Raw genomic sequence first — 19,873 nt, forward strand, 5'->3', positions numbered from 1 at the left:
ACGCCGATTGATGGCACAGCGATTTAGCTATATTGCCAGTTATTTTTCGTTTATAGTCGAATGGATTTTCTTTTCACTGGACTACAAGTGAAACCCTCGCTATGTGACAACGTGGAGTCACCGAAATACGGATGAAAATCCTTTCTTTCTCGAGAAATACTCGAATTTTCACCGCACTAACACGATACGACGTGTTCACTCGTTGAGGAATTCACCGGAAGTGCCTTGAGTTTCTGATTTGCACCCTTATATAGAAAATGTTCCACATTAAAAATAAAATAAAAAGGCCCCATAGGAATGATCTGCCGCCCCCCAAAAACCGTTGCGCCAGTGGCGAATAACCGCTTCGTTCCTGCACCAAACTCTACATTATTTTTCTACAAACTTTCTAAGTACTACAAAAGTATTTATTTCTAGGTCCATCCGGTTTGCCGTGTTGGCCAAATATATCATAATTATTGTTTAAAAATGATTTGATCAAATTAGAACAGTACATCATTTCATAATTGCGAGGAACGACTTTTGGAAGGCAGCACTATAAAACCCGTTCGCAACATTATAGCGAGTGTGCGCTTCGATGCCGTCAGTCAGTAGAAGTAGTGATCAAAACAGAACTGACAATAGCCTGCTTTTCGACGAAATCGTTCGTCGTTCGCGTTCTGATGATATTCCGATTTCAGTATCAGTTCGTGCATAGTCGAAGCCGGTTCTGCCAAGTAGCTGGTGCTGTCGTTTGCTACTCGCACTTATAGTGATACCAATCGTACCAGTACAGTGTGATACATGTGAAATGCACATACTTAGTAGTTGATGAGTAGGCAGTTTTTTTTTCACTACTTCCATGCCACATTTCTGATTTAGTGATATTCTAAGAGTGATTGCCGATATTCGTTTTAAAATTAAAGGAGTTGAATCTGTTTTCAGCCGAAAAATCGAGAAAGCCTAATGTGGGTGAAGCAGCAATGTGTTTGTTGAACTCAATTTGATCAGTGAAATGTCGGAAGAATTTCTTCATAGTTACGACAAAAGTGAAAAACCTGTTCTTGGTGATTTTTGCGAACGAGAGAAGCTCATTCTTGGTGTGCTTATTAGTTGCTCTTTTTTTCGTAAGTCCGTAGTGTAAATTGGCAGCTTTATTGTGCAAGTGAAGATTCATCTCCATTAAGCCGATCATCTCCGAGGTAGTGTGTCTAATAGCATGTAAATTAGTACTAAGTGTAAAATGGAAGGGAAAATGTCGAAGTGATCACTGGGAAATGCCCATCTGCCAAGCCCCTTGATATACGGAAGTGTTTCGTAATCGTAGATATAAATACACAGAGTGTGTAGCGGCGTATGTTCCGCACCTTCTACCTATACTATGCCTACATGCTCTCATGCAAATAATTCTAAACACATTTCATTACCGATTACTGATAGGTCCCCGACTGCTGACAGAGAAGCGATAGAAATGTTGCATCGTTGCGGGTTAGGTCTGGTATTATCATGTTTCTATTTGTTCGAACCCTTTCTGGCTAATTGCGGATGTACAGCAAGCTATCCTGGTATTGAAAAGATCGCACGATAATAGTCTATTGTTACTATTTTTTTTAATCGCAACGACCAGCACATAATGTTTTCGATTGTACAAACAATAGTTGTATTGGCGAAGCGGTACGGCAGATCACGTTTTAGCAAAGGCACGTGAACTGTGGTATGATTTATGATGTTATGGAGATTTTCTTAATGAAAGTTTTAGCTTTCTCTATAGAAAGGTAATAGAATTGTTGGCAAACGTGGTTTTCTAACGGAGTCTCGGAGACCCGTAGTGTTATATACCACTCGACTCAGCTCGACGAGATCGAAAAATGTTTGTGTATGTATGAGCGTGCACATTTCAACGATTTTTTACCTATCATCACGTTCAAATGTATTATTGCTGTTACGCTTCGTTTGAGAAATGTTGTCGAATATGGGACATAAACGCTGAAGCATGCTATTGTGAACTACTATCAATCTGAATGAAGTGGTGTCGAAAAACGTGCTTAATCCAACTTAGCAGTGAAATGATACTTATTTGGGATGGCTATCCGAGACTATCGTATAAAAGAACGCTCTCTACCAACTCTTCACACAATTCAATAAGTGCCATCAAAGAGAGACGGATATCATCTCAGCAACAAAAAACATGCATGGTTCATGCAACATAGAATAAATACCTGTACGAGAGCGAATTTCTCTCGATAACCCGTCTAAGCATCACGGGTTAGCACGCTGCTGTGGGGATTCTATGTGAAGCAACAAACGGTCGCTTATTCTCGTTTCGCGATCCGATTCTATATGGGTAGTTGATAATTGCGTTAGAATCATTTTGCTATTACCGCTTATTCTAACTATGTGCATAGAACCTTTGTATAAGTTGTGTCTATGAAACTGTATGTGAATCACTTGATTTTACGTTTCGTCTTAGACTCATCAGTGCGTAGCAGTTTATGTTGAACTGCTACCTCCGACCTGACGGTTCAACATAAACCGCTAGGCAGACGTAAAGTTAATGCTATTTGCAAAACACTTCTTTGATATTACACCTAAGTGTAATATCAAAACCGACGTCCCGAACGAAACAAGTTTCGGCTTACTAACCGTACAGATTTTGGTAAGTTTGAGGGGTAAAGAGCTTTTACCCCCTAATTTATGCTAGGTGCACAGAACCAATTTCACTTGATTTTACGTTTCGTCTTAGACTCATCAGTGCGTAGCAGTTTATGTTGAACTGCTACCTCCGACCTGACGGTTCAACATAAACCGTTAGGCAATGCTCCACACAAGGGTTTTGAAATATTGTAACCTAGTATGGGAATCATCAAGTCGAATCATCGACTCGATTTTCTGCGATAATTGTCAACATGTGATTCTCTCTTAATAAATTCCACACAGCACCGATCATTACCAGACTGTAAATTTTTTTAAGCACCGTGAAATACAGTATGTGGATCGAAGAAATGTAGAAAACTACAAGGATCAGCCCCATAGGGCTGTTCGAACCATTGATGTGGAACAAGGGAACCAAAATTTCTAATGATCGACGTTTTTAATCAATCGTCTCACTTTGGAATCCGTAATTGCACAAGAGTCTTCTGATCTTTATTAGGAATAACACCGAATACGTGAACTCAGAATATAGACTCTGTTTGTTTAGATGTGTATTTGTTTTGTAGCCGACGAAATTACATCAATATCCCAAATGTATGCAATTATATCTTTGTACATACTTGCGATACGGATTTCGATATTTGAGCTTCTCTTCGCCAAGCTTGTGTTCAAATTTTGTATGCAAGCAGTTATTTTTATAGCGTTAAGTTTCTCTACCATTCTGCGATTTCGGTTGAAGCGATAAACTTTCTGAGTTCATTTTATATACATTAGAAATTATTCTTAAGCACTCAAAATTTACCCCGGGGTAGTTGTCAATTTCTCAGGCGAAACGACATAATATGGAATTTCATCCGAGCTTGCATGACACAAGATCAGAGTATACCAATTAAAGCTTCAAATCGTTTTATGATACTTTTTGTCTTGCTGTCTAGCAACAACCGTCCTCTAGCATGCTAAGCGTAGGACTGAAACGTAAGCTATAAAGTTGCTTCTATTTATAGATTCGCGTGCTTCCAACAGCTTCGCTTTTGCATCTATTGACCAATCAGAGCGATGCTTTCCCTTTGATATATCTCTTACTCCTTCAAAATCGTCGTCTATGGCAGGAAAATCCGGTATGCCGGAGATTTTTAGCAGACAAAATAGGACACTGCTCGCTACCAATAAAAATTTCATGCTCATCTACTAATCAAAATTGTATATGACACTTGGCCGTTTTTACTAGTCGATTTTTTAAGTGATTGCTTAACCTTTCTATGAGTAAGGTAAAAACGACCTTCGAATTTAAACAGAACAATTTTGTAAACTTGGTTACCAAGTAATTCGAACATTTGCGATGCGTTAAAAAAATATTTTTTTGTAATCACACACAGACACACATATTGAGGGGCTCGCAGGTTTCTTTTTGAGGGGGTGGGGGTGGTATGGTTTTTGTTCATTCAACGATATATTTAATAAGTCACACTGCCTTAGCTCTGATGAAAAAAAATTGTGAATTTTTTTAGCGTATTCCTTAAAAAAAATTCAAATGTTTTGTATAATAAAAAGCAATTTTCGAACAATATTTTGTATCGATTTCATCGAGTTCAAATATGTACTTTTTGCACAAACCAAAAACCCCTAAACTATCAAATTCTGCGGCGGCCAGTAGTCGGTCGTCACTCGTTTTCGCCCGAGACGTCAGATAGGATATGCCACCTAGTGTAATATCCTTAAAGGGTAACATAAATTATGTGAACTTTGCTTCGTGCAAAATTTGAGAAAAAAATGGTGAAATAGTTTTCGAATGATGATAGACACGGACTTTTAAAACCTGCTTTGGAGAAAAGCGCGTTTAAAGTTTATTGACTATGAAATTTGTATTTTTGTCATAATGAAACATTCCAAGAATGTTTTGTCAAATTTTCTAGTCAATCGAAGCAGAACTCTTTGGCCTGTGCGTTGAGCTGTGATTTGTCTCTTCGCAGTATGAGATAAGCAAAGATAAAGGCCCAATACTGCCAGAGTTTTGTTCCGATAGGTTTGAAAATTTCACAGAATATTCTTGAAATGTTTTACTATACGCTCCTTAATGTAAGATGATACAAAAATGCATCATGTTTAAGTTGATCAATTTCTGATCGTTCGTTAACTGCGTCGTAATCTTCAAAATCGGAAGCAGTGTCGCACTTTCAACTTAGGTGAAGCATATAAACGACTAACAATGCACATAATGAAAGACGATTTCTAACACCATATAATACTGATTGAAAAAGATATCTGTTCTCACATATAGTGAGCGGTAATTTCAATGCTCATGATATTGTCAAATCAGAAAGCGAATAACAATTTGTTAAGCCCAATTGGTTTCAATTAGGAATTGATTATACAAACTGAAAGAGTGCATTTGAAATGCTGATCAATTCGATTCTACTTGCTGTAGGGAAGCTGACAACGAAAAATCGGCTGGCATTTCATTTCGACACGTAACTAACACTCACACGAAACACACGTTTCGTTATCATCAGCTGTTGTTTGGTGTGAAGATTGTGTCTCGGAATCGATCTTTATTGCGACCACTAAAGTGACTTGTTAATAATGCATATCTCGGCGCTTGTTGTCGCTGCTGTTATCTACTACAATACCCAGTGGATGATAGTTGATACCGGTAAAGCAAACAGTGAAATATCCACAGAGCTCATGTTATTGTTATTTGACTGCATACACGTACTTCATTCTTGGAGACCATCGACTTATTGATTTTTAACTGAGGGGAAATTCTAATGTGACACAGGGTGGCTAGTAAAATTCGTTGCTTTGCTAGCAAGATATTCGGTTCGATTCTAGAAATTTCTATTATTATTATCTTATTAATTTTTTGATACTGTGAACATTAGAATGTGAAGAATGAACACGAAACATAAAATCGAAGCAATAATCACAAAATAAAAACAAAATTTGCTGGAAATTCATGTATTAGGATCAGTTTACATACAATGGATCAATCATTGTAGAATTTGTGGAAAAGACAGGTTTGCGACATGCTATAGTCGTGTTTCAATTTAATCCTCCATCATTTCATTTGAATCTTTTACTCTCTCTCTGGCATTCCTAAACTTCTGCTTCATCGTGGAAAATATAAACAATGTGCATCGAATTAGCCTTGTCCAACACGTTTTATAATAGTGGCATGAAGATAAATCCTACTGAAATAGTGATTGTAGTACAATAATAACGGCAAAACACGGATTTGAAGTGATTAAGTGCTGTAAATTGCGCCTGTTGTGGTGTAAATTTTACTTTGTTATCCACAGAATAATTCCGAAGTTTAACATAAAAACCCTTTGTTGATGCACAATTGCATGTCAGAAGACAAGTTAAGTGAGCTTCACTGTACATGAAGTAGAAATCGATCAACGTTATTATTCGAGCAGTTTTATTAGTAGTTGAGAGAGTTTGCGATTACATTCGTCTGCGATATAGGCTTTCCGGCATATTCTACGTAATATGCTTTCCGGTAGAGACAAACTTTGTTCATATAATAATGTACGCAGACTATATAAGGGCAGTGCAGATCAGATCAGATACGATACTGTTCTTTACGGTATTACGATACCTATTACGGTATTACGATACCTATTACGGTATCACGGTACTGTGGTATTACGGTACTACAGTACTAAAGTACTTCGATAGAACATTAAGTTTACGTTATATTCGTCGTGATTGTCCTAGTCGTAATTCGATGCCGTCCAAGTGTTGTCCTAGTTCAGTAAAATATATTAGTCAGCTAACTAAGAATAAACGCGTACCAGTTTATAACAACACATCCGAACTATTCCGCGGTGTCCCCATCCGTGCGAAAGCCGTGCCATGGCTTAATGTATTCGAAGTGTCCGCAGTGTCCCAATCTGCACGAAAGCCGTCCCAGGCTTAAGTTGGAAGCCGTCCCAGACTTCATATTTCCGTACAATTTAAACACAACGTAGGGTTCAGATGAGCCTCATCATAATCGTGTGGTGAGCGCCATCATAAATTTGGTGCCGTGACCAGGATTCTCCTTGCGAGACGAACGTAGAGTTACCAGAATTCTCATTCCAAGACGAACATTCAGTTATAAGGATTCTCCTTGCGAGACGAACAATCAGTTACCAGTGTAATGTAATGTATCGGACGCGACGGTGGAAATGTGAAAATGCAGTTCAATTTGCCATGCGGTTTTTCATTACCGTTCATAATAAGAAGAAATAAGTGCAATTCCTAAGAAGAAAACGATAATCTATGATCACCACGTGGAAGGGCGATTGCCTGCCCGAAATCGCCATTGTTAAAGTTTCAGAACGACCTTCATTGTCGTTTACGTTCTGTTCACAATGAACTGGAAGTATTCGTGACAGCACGCAGCTGTCTGTGTTTCAATTTTGCTCACTGTTTGATGTGCGGCGAAAACCAACTATCGATAGAAACGATAACCAGAAAGTACTCAATTCAGTGTAAAACTATTCCGCAAAACGAAAATGCTGTTTAGAAAATGTGTGCGACATGTGCCCAAAATGCCCGCAATTAAAACATTCCCATTTTGTCTTGAAATTAATCATCGAATAATAAAATTGCATGCACGTGTAAAGTTAAATCGCCACAGATATCCGTTGAGTAATGTCACTCTAACTGTGGTACCTATCGAATATTAAAATGTGCACACCTTCACTCACCCATCATGAAATACGAGCAGAATCCATCTCCGCCATCTATTGTCATACGTCATGACCTCACGTAAAGAGCAAAAGCAAACTGTCAAGCTGATAATTTTGCAAAATGTCGGTTGTTAAGTTCTGCAGTATCGGATCGTTCGTGCTTTGTTTCGTTCAGGCCTGCTGAGGTGTTCCAATCATCTGGATGGTTTTATAATCCATTTTGCGAAATGTAAATGACTCAACAGCGGTGCGTGCCAGTAAGTCATTCGGGCTTGTTTCTACAACAAGCAGCGGCATTCATTCACTTCGGGTTGAATTCAGCACAATTCAATCAAGTTCTATATTGAACCATCAGCGTACTCATCCGATCAAGTACGAACTCCAAAGGCTCGCGTAGGAGATGCGTCGCCAGTCAACAAAGTTTATCATTGTGTTGAAGCATTCTTTATAATTCGGAGAAACAGTTTCCGGCGGTGTTCCTATCCGCTAACAAGCCGTCCCAGCTTTTAATTCGCAAGCCGTCCCAGGCGTAGGTTAAAAGGACGTACTTCACTGTTTGCAAGCCGTTTCAAGCTTAAGAGTGAAAGCTGTTCCAGGCCTCAACCAGCAATTCTTCTTTCGTATCATCGGAACAAAAGTACACAAAAATTATCGTATGTTAGGAAACAGTTCAGCAAAAGTCGAAGCACTATTCTCGTCAGAGTATCAGCAATGTTTTATTGGAAATCCATAGTCAACTTTCCCGATCGTCAGCATCAACTTCATGCATCAAACAGTTTCGTCAGTTAGAGGATCATTACAATTGCATATAATCACCATCACGTAAAAGAAGCAGTTCAGTCTACAACATCATCATCGATGCCATCGATGCACTCTTCCACAGTATGCTGTACAATGCCAACAAAATCAGCGGTTGACAACCACATGCCAGAAGTGGTTTCGAGGTTCCAGCAACGAAGCAAGTAGGGATGGTTCAGTTTTTGATCGAGGTGATCAGAACTACCATCCCAGCACTATTCCAAGTTAAGTATACAATCTAAATTGAAAGCAGCAGAAACTGATCCGTCCTCCCATACAGGCAACGTTGTAATAGTCAACATCACCGCAGATCATAATTCATCACCACCAAGGGTGAAGCAGAACTACAAAGACGGTTAACAGAAGGAATTCAACTACCAGATTTTCATCAAACCAAGTGGATCCCTGTATCAATTGTAGTCTACTAGATCATCAGCTCACTTGTCCTGCAGCAACAGTCTGTTTCCATGCAACAACACGCTGTTCGAGGAAGTTTATCCCAGTCAACAACATTGCTACGGTCATATCAATCATCGCGGCTCATCGCAGTGGTGGAACCAGCGGAGTCGCTCGGGTCTTGTCTTATCGACGCCGGCTGCATAGCAGTTGACGGAGTCGAATTCAAGTCTCCCGTCCTCGACGCCTATGGTTCGCCAAAGGATCATCGAGTACCAGCAAGCAGCATACTAAAATTATTGTGAATAGCAAATACAGAGAATTTGTAATGAACAGGCTAGTTAGGCAAATAGAACTCGTACAGTAATTTTGAAAAGTGATAACAGTAGGCAGTTCAGAAATCGCACACACAGCAGTAATGAGTCTCAATTGTGTCATGCTAAGATAGGTCAGTTCATTGATATCAGATAAAGTTTGTTGAAAGCGTAGTCTTTCAAGGCGGGCGGTATGTTGATGCACAATTGCATGTCAGAAGACAAGTTAAGTGAGCTTCACTGTACATGAAGTAGAAATCGATCAACGTTATTATTCGAGCAGTTTTATTAGTAGTTGAGAGAGTTTGCGATTACATTCGTCTGCGATATAGGCTTTCCGGCATATTCTACGTAATATGCTTTCCGGTAGAGACAAACTTTGTTCATATAATAATGTACGCAGACTATATAAGGGCAGTGCAGATCAGATCAGATACGATACTGTTCTTTACGGTATTACGATACCTATTACGGTATTACGATACCTATTACGGTATCACGGTACTGTGGTATTACGGTACTACAGTACTAAAGTACTTCGATAGAACATTAAGTTTACGTTATATTCGTCGTGATTGTCCTAGTCGTAATTCGATGCCGTCCAAGTGTTGTCCTAGTTCAGTAAAATATATTAGTCAGCTAACTAAGAATAAACGCGTACCAGTTTATAACAACACATCCGAACTATTCCGCGGTGTCCCCATCCGTGCGAAAGCCGTGCCATGGCTTAATGTATTCGAAGTGTCCGCAGTGTCCCAATCTGCACGAAAGCCGTCCCAGGCTTAAGTTGGAAGCCGTCCCAGACTTCATATTTCCGTACAATTTAAACACAACGTAGGGTTCAGATGAGCCTCATCATAATCGTGTGGTGAGCGCCATCACCCTTCTTAATCCACCTAGTGGTGTGATAATGCCTTTGTCTTTCTTCAAAATAGTCTCATGATTTTTTATCTTCTTATAAAATAATTTCTGACACTAATTTGGGCTCATTTTTAATTTTGATTTTTAACTTTTTTTCAAGATCGAAAATTTTCAAACCTTAACCGCTGGGTAGCACCCCTTACCTATTTCCGATTTTGCTCAAATTTTGCATAGGGACTTTTTTCGAGGTACTTAAACTTTTAAACAATAGCGCTTAACTAAATTAGAGGTGATCCCAAAATATTGGCACCCTTAAATACATTAGAGCGATAAAAAAAAACAACGTGTTTTGTTGGTTACGTCACTTATACCATCATATCTCCGAAACCAAAAGTCACAGCCATTTGATCTTCGAACTTGATCAATGGCCTTTCAAACGGGCCTAGACTTGTTAAAATCGGTTCAACCATCTCTGAGAAAATTGAGCGGTAAAAATATCTTCGAACAGTGCACACACAGACATTTTCCGATCTCGTCGAACTGAGTCGAAAGATATAATACTATGGGTCTCTGAGGCTCCGTTCGAAAGTCGGGTTTTCCAGCAATTTTAATACCTTTCTATAGAGAAAGGCAAAATGGTGGGAAACAGGATCAAATTTAAATGAAATTTTGCACACGTATATGGCATACAAATTGTTTGGAAAGATCAATCCGATTCAAGACTAATGTTGAATATAGGACGAAAGTATTTTTTGTTAACACAACTCGGAAGCATTTAATTATTCAAAAGTGGTGACCGGAAGAAGGGTCCGGGAAATCAATCAAGGCACTCTGAAAAATTTTCTCTAGATCGTCCTAACTCGAAAACTATTAATTGTGCAAAATTGGTGTTCAATAACAAAACAAATTGGACTGCAATGAAAAAGAAACGATGAAAGTTTTTAACATTACATTCATTTTTCAAAATTCTCACTTGTTTAACCGCACGATTTTTTTTTTAATTTTTTATCACAGAAAACGTCAAGTTTCAAGGAAACTAATGCATAATTTAGAAAGTTGGAGAGATTATAAATAAAAAAGTTTCCCAAAGAAAAACTTTTTAACAATTTTCGAATAACGATGTTTTATATAGGAATAAATTTATTTGAGCAATGAAATATTATTCTCCAAGTTACTTTCAATAAAAAAAACTCATAGAAAGCTACTTCTTAAATGCAGTCATTTTCTAGATATATGAGGAACTAAATCGAAAACTAAATCGCCTGTTTTAATTAGTCTGGGTTCCAATTTATTATTTTTGTAATCCTCATGAAATTTTCAATAAATTATTCTTTGACATCAAGACGATGCGAGTAGCTGTTTTCGAGAAATCTAAAATCTAAATCGAACAAAAATTGCAGGTTCAACAAGGGAGTAAGCCTCCATATTGAAAAGAAATACCTACTTTTAGGTATAAAAGATTACCTATAATATAAAAGGTTAGCTACACCCAACTATAAAAGCAAATTTTTGAAATATATAAAGCGTCAGTGTGAAAACTAGCATCAACGAACTGCAGTATTCAATGAGTGTGATTTAATGATGGGAAAATATAATTATTGTAGACCTGAAAAAAGAAAACCTTGTTCGTCTAAGCGTCGTAAAGTAACATTGAACACTTTGTTTTCAAGCAGTGCGCTATTACTGTAAATACTACAATGCATATTTGCGACTCATGTTGATTATAGTCATAACGACCTGTGTCTGTTGAAAGTGCACAGCAACTAGCTTCCAGCGACAACGAGATGTCAGATTATATGACAGCTTTGCCAGCAACATCGGAAAATAATTTAGAAGAAATACCATCAGCAGCTTCACCCCGATCAGATGGTAATAACAACTGGAGTAATTTATTTCAGAAATATGTTGTAACAAATTTTGAAATATTTTTGGTTTGTAAGCTGTTAAAATTACTAAAATCATAACAAAAAGACTCTCGCGGATGGAACAAAATCGTTTGTATCACAATTATTATTGAAGAAGTCCGAAAGCAGAAATTTATAACAATAGTTGTAATAAATTAGATAGCAAATTTAATACAGAAACATTATTATTATTAATATCATTTATTTTACCCCGGCTTTAACCTTTTGGTCGTTCACCGGGGGAATACAGAAACACTATATCACAGTCAACTTTAAGCATTGTTTCAATCCAAAATTGTTGAATGATTTTTTTATTAAATGAAGATTTTATTTAGTAATCTGGTTTCTTGCTTTAGTTTTTTGAAACTCTGATCATTATATTTCGATATAAAGCAACAGAAGAACTCTTTTTCCAATTAATGAACGTTATCATAAGTCTTGCAAACGAAAATGAAGCATCATAAACGATTTTGTTATTATATTGTTATCATAAGATTTAACTTTCAACTGTTTTCATTTGTTAAATATCTCAAAATTGGATTTTGTGAAATTCGAGATAAGTGTCATTTACTTTTTACATTTTCACTTGGCACCACGCAGTTATTTTCTGACGAAACATTTCGAAGAAAGTTTACGGTGGTCATTAGAAAAAATGAAATTAGTCCAAAAGAAAGACGTAAGAATCTACGATCTATATAGTAAGTATAACAACTACAAATTATCGTTGATTATTTATAGAAAGCTGTCAATGTCGAGAATTCAACGACATTTCAACCATATTTTACGTTCTCGAAACATCAGTTATGTAATGTATATTTTTTATATGTTTATACGGAAATAAAATGGACCCTGAATTGAATATTTATAAGTTAAAAAAGAACGAATTCTTTTTAATTGCTGAACACGGAGAACCCACAGATCACAAAATTACAATATTGCAATTGTTGTTTCAACTAAAATGTTGTTGATTTAACTAACATATCTGTTGATTTTGTCATAACCAAAGAGGTGAACGAAGTTGCAGTATTCAAATTCTGTCACTTGGTGGAGAACAAAGATGGCAAAACGCAGAACAAAAATCCTCTTCATTTCATCAGAAACATTTCATATTTTCAATGGCAAATGAAATTCATTTATGTCAGTTACGTACCCCGATAACCAATAAGCACATACTAATGTCGCATTAGGACAGCAGGTAATCTTTAATTGGCATTTCAATAGCACTTGAGACTAAATTAAGGCCGACTTAGGCAAAATATACGGCTATTCATAGATAATGCTTTTTTATGATTAGTGTGCATTCTGAAAGATGAATTGATTCACAACATATGAGCTTTCAAATTGCAGATATTGAGCTATAAGCCTTTTTGGTGCTCATAAAAGGCTATTTTTCAGCCATTATTAGTGCTTACTGGTTACCTGAGTAGTGACCGTTTCATGTAAGTAAATGTATGCAGGAGAACGTCAGAATTAATTGCAAAACAAGTTTTCCTACATTATACCATTCGATTCAGTTCGTCGAGTACGCAACATGTCTGTGTATGTATGTAACGTTTTTTTTTTTTTTTTGTAACGGGCTCGTTTGAAAGCTACCATTGGGCCATTAATCAAGTACAAAGATCAAACGGCTGTGACTTTTTGTTCCGGAGATATGATGGTATAAGTGACGTAACCGACAAAACACGTTGATTTTTTGCCTTTCTCTATAGAAAGGTATTAGAATTGCTGGAAAAACCGACTTTCGAACGGAGCCTCGGAGACCCATAGTGTTATATACCATTCGACTCAGTTCGTCGAGATCGGAAAATGTCTGTGTGTGTGTGTGTGTGTGTGTGTGTGTGTGTATGTGTGTGTGTGTGTATGTGTGTGCACTTTTCGAAGATATTTGAACGCGCTCAATTTTCTCAGAGATGGCTGAACCGATTTTAACAAACTTGGGCTCGTTTGAAAGCTACTGTCGGACCATTGATCAAGTTCGAAGATCAAATGGTTGTGAGTTTTGGTTCCGGAGATATGATCGTATAAGTGACGTAACCGACAAAAAGCGTTGTATTTGAACGCGCTCAATTTTCTCAGAGATGGCTGATCCGATTTTAACAAACTTGGGCTCGTTTGAAAGCTACTGTCGGGCCATTGATCAAGTTCGAAGATCGAATGACTGTGACTTTTGGTTCCGGAGATATGATTGTATAAGTGACGTAACCGACAAAACACGTTGATTTTTACCGCTCTTATATATATAAGGGTGCCAAAATTTTGGGATCAACTCTATTTTCGTAAAGTTCTAGTGCTCAAAAGTTTAACCACCTCGAAAAAAGTCTTCATGCAAAATTTGACCTAAATCGGACATGCTTAAGGGGTGCTGCCCGGTGGTAAAGGTTTGGCAATTTTCGATCTTGATAAAGCACCATAGGGAGGAGTACATGAAATTTCCAAAATCGAAAATTTTTTTTGATGCCAAAACTCTTAAAACTGCATAAAACATCGAAATTTAGTGTCATCTCGAAAAAAAAATTTTTTGAAATAATCAACTTTCTGGGACTTAGAAAAATTTTCATATTTTTTCTAAGTCCCAAAAAGTCGACTTTTTCAAAATTTTTTTTTCCGAGATGATACTAAATCTCGACGTTTCATGCAATTCTAAGCCTTTTGGCATCAAAAATTTTTTTTCGATTTCGAAAATTTCATGTACTCCCCCCTATGGTGATTTTCCAAGATATATGAAAATTCCACTAAGTGGCTATTTAGATGCTGACTGTGTGACATAAACACTGAAGCATGCTTTTGTGAACTATTCGAATCAATCTGCATCAATTGTTGTCAAAATTAGTATCCAAAATTATTTAATAAAAGTATGAAACATATTTTCATGATACTGTTATGAAAGAAGAGAAAGGCATTATCACACCACTAGGTGGATTAAGAAGGGGTTTTTTATATGTAATAAGGGTGCCAATATTTTGGGATCACCTCTAATTTCGTAAAGCGCTAGTGCTCAAAAGTTTAAGCACATCGAAAAATGTCCTCATGCAAAATTTAAGTTAAATCAGACATGCGTAAGGGGTGCTGCCCGGCGGTTAAGGTTTAAAAATTTTCGATCTTGAAAAAGCACCATGGGGGAGTACATGAAATTTCCGAAATCGAAATTTTTTTTTGATGCCAAAAATCTTAAAATTGCATGAAACGTCGAGATTTAGTGTTATCTCAAAAAAAAGTCCCAGAAAGTCGACATTTTCAAAAAAATTTTTCGAGATGACAATAAATCTGACTGTGTGACATAAACACTGAAGCATACTTTTGTGAACTACTTGAATCAATCTGAACACCAATTGGGTGTCAAAATTTGTATCCGAAATTATATAATAAAAGTATGAAATATATTTTCATGAGACTGTTATGAAAGAAGAGAAAGGCGTTATCACACCACTATGTGGATTAAGAAGGGTTTTTTTTGCATTAACTTTTCTCGGAGATGGCTGAATAGATTTTCACTAACTTAGATTCAACTGAAAGGTCTTATAGTCCAATACAAATTCCTGAATATTATTTGTATCCGACTTCCGGTTCCGGAATTATGTGGTAAAATGTGCAAAAAAATGTAAAAAAATGTGTTTCAAGGAGATGGCAGAACACAATATTCACAAACTTAGATTCAAATGAAAGCTCTTATAGTTGCATATAAAATTCCTGAATGTTATTTGTATCTAACTTCCGTTTCCGGAGTTATGAAGTAAAATGTGCAAAAAATGAAAATATGTGTACTAACTTTTCTCAGGAATGGCGGGACCGATTTTCACAGACTTAGTTTTTAAATAAATGGTCATATGGTCTTTTGCAAAACTTCTAAATTACACCTGGATCCGACTTACGGTTCCGAATTTATAGTGTAAAGTTTGTTCAAAATTTTATTCCACCACCTAAGGGGCGAAATAAAACACGTAAAAAAATTCTAAACTGGCCTCAAAATTACTCCATTCGATAGTCATTCTCAGTTCACGGCCAAACAAACATATCTCGGTTATCCTGGTTCCCGGAAATAGTGGTCATATTTCTCAAATTGATCTCATTTACTTTTCTCAACGATATGACCGTTTTCCACAAACTCAGGTTCCAATAAAAGGTACTGTGGTCTCATACGGAATTCCTGAACTTTTTCAAATACATTCCTCTTCAATATGTTGAACCGAATAAGTACTACTGCTTATCGATCTAATATAAGGAGTGTATCGAGAATAAGCTACCCACAAATTTTTCTTTCAAATTATGATAAAAAACGATATTTTATTAAACTAAAAATTGATCCTTTTTTCTACGAGATTTAACTTGAGCATAATGAAAACCGGATGAAATTTTAGTTATTCCTTCACGAATTTTCGAACTTTTGATCGAACGCTCTTCATCAAGTTCCCGACAAGTGTTGCATCGCATTTTTTGGACGCTTGAGCCCAATTTTTTTTTGAACTCCTGCATGTTCCCAGCTGCCTTACCAGTCTTCTTGAAGACCCTCTTCACGATTGCTCTGTAACGTTCGATGGGTCGAAGCTGAGGGAAATTTGGTAGATTGATATTTTTCTCAATGAAATTTATACTCTTTTCCGCAAGCCAATTGAGAGTGGTTTTGGCATAGTGAGCCGATGCTAAATCCGCCCAAAATAGTGGAGGTGTACTATGCTTCTTATATAAAGGCAGCAATTTCTTCTGGAGACACTCAGCTCGATAGATTTCTGCTTTTTTAGTTCCGGTAGTGTAAAAAATGGTTGACTTCAAACCACAGGAACATAATACCAGTACCTTTCGACCGAATTTCTCCACTTGAATCGACCTGTCCGCATCGCTCACATCCTCCCTAATGACGACAGTAAAGTATTGTGGACCTGGAAGGATTTTTGAGTCCTCCATTACATAAGTCTCATCGTCCATCAAAACGCATGCATCCGGACACTGCAAAAGACCCGAATATAATTTTCGGGTCCTTGTTGCCGCTCGCTTTTTCTGTTCTACACTTTGTTTCGAGATTTTCTGTTTCTTGTAGGTCTTCAGGTGATTTCGCCTCTTGATACACTGGATCATTCCGACACTCGTTTCTTCCTTTTTTGGCGTATTGACATTGATTTGTTCTTCATGATTAGAGATACAACTTTCTGGTTCAGTTTCGGGTTGGAAGAACCGGATTTTCTGCCTCTTCCTGGTAGCTCATCCAAAGAATAGTGATAACCAAACTTATTAATGATGGTTTTAACACTGGCATAATGAATTTCAAACCACTTCGCCAATTTTCGCATAGTAATACCCTTCTCACTTAGCCATGTGTCCAGAACCTTAATTTTCACTTCCTTTTCAATTCGCTACATTTTGAAAACGAAGAATTTCAACCGCACAAACAAGTAAACAAACGAAAGCTGAAAGCCAAACGCACAGCATGCTGTGATCTGAGCATCAAACCAAACCATCACCGTACAACACAAATGCATGTGGATAGCTTCGATTTTCGATACACTCCTTAGTTCAATGAGCTAATTATGTGTTCTCTGCAGTTAACATTCAATGTTCATACTATCCAACAACATGTCGCATTCTACAACTGCACAACTGATCAGATGAATCACGTGGCATTAATTTGAAATTCAAACAGTTCAATCCTTGAATTACGGATTCATTTTTTTCTAATACAAGCCTTTATAATGTATGGTACATCAAAATCATAAAACCGGCGCATGAAAAAACTTCCTGTCCACGGTTAGCTGTTTATAAATATGTTTGAAAATACGTGTACTTTTAAAAGACCTTTTAGCTCAGACTGACTTTTCAATTCCGAAAAAAACGCGTTATTTACCAAATGTATAACAATTCCAATTCCGGCCTGGCGTTCTTCGCAATCACAATCGCAACCGAGCGCTAATTCATGTAAAATAAAGTCTACAATCAGTCGTTAATTGACCGGCAAATCGGCACGACCTCACACTGCCCTGCTGTTGTTTGCGGGTGGTTAACTCCCAAGTGTAAACATACGATTAATAACAGACTGTTGCATGTTCTGATTGGATGAGTTCAAATGTAACAATCGGAGACCTCCACTTAGGCGGCAATCGATTACGGCAAAAATGCACACTGCAGTCTTGTCCTCTCGAATACCGGTGCATGTCTTGCCTGCTACCAAACAAGACCCGGTGCTCCGCACTTGACATTCTTTACTGACTATCAGCGATTATGTTCGGTTGGGGATAGGACGACGTCAATCCGTCTATCAACTATAACCGTTGAATTTATAATCAACGTTCGTAAACGCGACGACTAGAGAAGCTCCATCGCCTGGTTACGTATTTTAAATATTTAAATGTTTATTTATATATTGAACTGTGTACGAGAATAAATGTAAGAAATCTTGAACATTATAATTGCATTATCATCACAATATATAAAATGGGGAACTATGCTGTAAACGTACACTTTTCGTATACTACGTAAAACTCTGTAATCTTTTCGCTTTGACTTCGAGTTTTTTTAGAATACTACCGAAACAGTTGCGTATACAGGAATAACTCAAACTGATTAGGGGGCTATTCTGGACTGTTTTATAAACACATTTTAAATAGAAAAACTGATAATCAACCGACTCTGAAAATAATTTAGTGAAATCGCGGCATTGTTGCCTAGTTTCATGCTTCCGCCAAGATCAATGAACTTCCACTATTTTAATAGTTCTGAAATATACTAGCATGAACAGAAGTGTTCGATCCGTTTAACATTCATGATTAGAGACGTTGATTACACAGAATATGCTTGGAGAATGTTCATGATGTATTTTTATTATTACAAAAAACTTGTTTTAATCCACCTAGTGATGCCTTTCGCATATCAATCATGTTCTCATATATAATAATGTGGTATTATTCTATTCAAAATGTTTCTATTGTCGTGAATACGACTTACTTTACTATGGGGTGCCTTTTCAAAATTAGCCATATGGAAGAATGGGCAGAACTTAATCGTGAATATCTCGACTTGTATTAATGGTAGCAACATAATTCTTTCACCATTTCATCAAAAATATGATCAGGAATTTAGGATAATATTTTGAGCAGTGTGAGATAACCACAAACAACTCAAAAATTAGGTTTTCTCAAAATTTCAAAATAATGCGGAAAACTCTTTACTTTCGCTTCGGTTTTTCGCGCAAGGACGACGATATTGAGGTAGTCAGGCACATATCTTCAACTGAATGCGTATAAAAGGGGAACCGTGGTGAAAATCGATCATTTCTTTTCGTGCGTTCGATGGGAGCAGACGTCGTTGGAGTTAAACCTTCAACCAGCAGCGACGGAGAGGGCGCCTTCTGCGTGGTTAAAACCTCAAACGCTCAGGTAGCAACTTTCATTCACTTGCTGGCCTTCAAGGCGAGCAGACTGCCATCGCGAGAGTTAAACCATCAACCAGCAGCGACGGAGAGAGCGCCTTTTGCGTGGTTAAAACCTCAAACGCTCAGGTAGCAACTTTCATTCGCTTGCTGGCCTTCAAGGCGAGCAGACTGCCATCGCGAGAGTTAAACCATCAACCAGCAGCGACGGAGAGAGCACCTTTTGCGTGGTTAAAACCTCAAACGATCAGGTAGCAACTTTCATTCGCTTGCTGGCCTTGAAGGCGAGCAGACTGCCATCGCGAGAGTTAAACCATCAACCAGCAGCGACGGAGGGAGCGCCTTTTGCGTGGTTAAAAGCACAAACGCTCAGGTAGCAACTTTCATTCGCTTGCTGGCCTTCAAGGCGAGCAGACTGTAGGGATGGTACTCGGAAGGTCAAGTATCGATACCTAGGGTATCGGGATACCAAAATTATGGGTATCGATACATGGTATCAAAAGGCAATAAAATATCGATACCTGTAAGTATTAATTGATACTTACGCAGCAATCATTTCGAAATAAAATAAAATTGTCGACTTTGGCATTATTTTATGATGTACAGAAAGGTTTCTCCATAAATTTGTTGTGCCACTAGTATACGCATATTACTTGGCACTTTGCCTTCCGTGACTTTTGGTCCACTTAAAAGAATTTTCGCAAGCCACTGTTGGAGTGTTGGAGCCATCATGATTTCACATTTCACTTTTTTTTCTCAAAAATTTTCATGTACTAACCCTTATGTCAGTACACGGATACTACACTAAAAGCCAATTCCTATTGAACATTTAGGAGTTTTGTTCGGCTCATCAGTGCTAAGCTTGCGGTTTAAATTGAACTACTAGGCGCAAGATGACCGTTCAATTTGAACTGCTTTAAGCACTGATGAGCCGAAGGC

General features: G+C 37.5%; 1 protein-coding gene across 3 annotated transcripts in view; it reads left to right on the plus strand.

The window, feature by feature from the left end:
* Window positions 1–695: 695 nt before the first annotated feature.
* LOC131434898 (probable multidrug resistance-associated protein lethal(2)03659) overlaps window positions 696–19,873 on the plus strand; it is a 54,958-nt gene continuing 35,780 nt past the window's right edge. Inside the window, exons 1-2 of one of the 3 annotated variants that reach the window (XM_058602151.1) lie at window positions 696–814; window positions 925–1,181. The gene's annotated coding sequence lies outside the window, so the exon portion shown is untranslated. Of the gene's footprint in view, window positions 1,182–19,873 lie in introns of all 3 variants that reach the window. The other 2 variants (XM_058602150.1, XM_058602152.1) reach the window with 2 other exon arrangements.

The sequence above is a fragment of the Malaya genurostris genome, chromosome 3 (assembly GCF_030247185.1).
Source record: "Malaya genurostris strain Urasoe2022 chromosome 3, Malgen_1.1, whole genome shotgun sequence".
NCBI classification, from domain to species: Eukaryota; Metazoa; Arthropoda; class Insecta; order Diptera; family Culicidae; genus Malaya; species Malaya genurostris.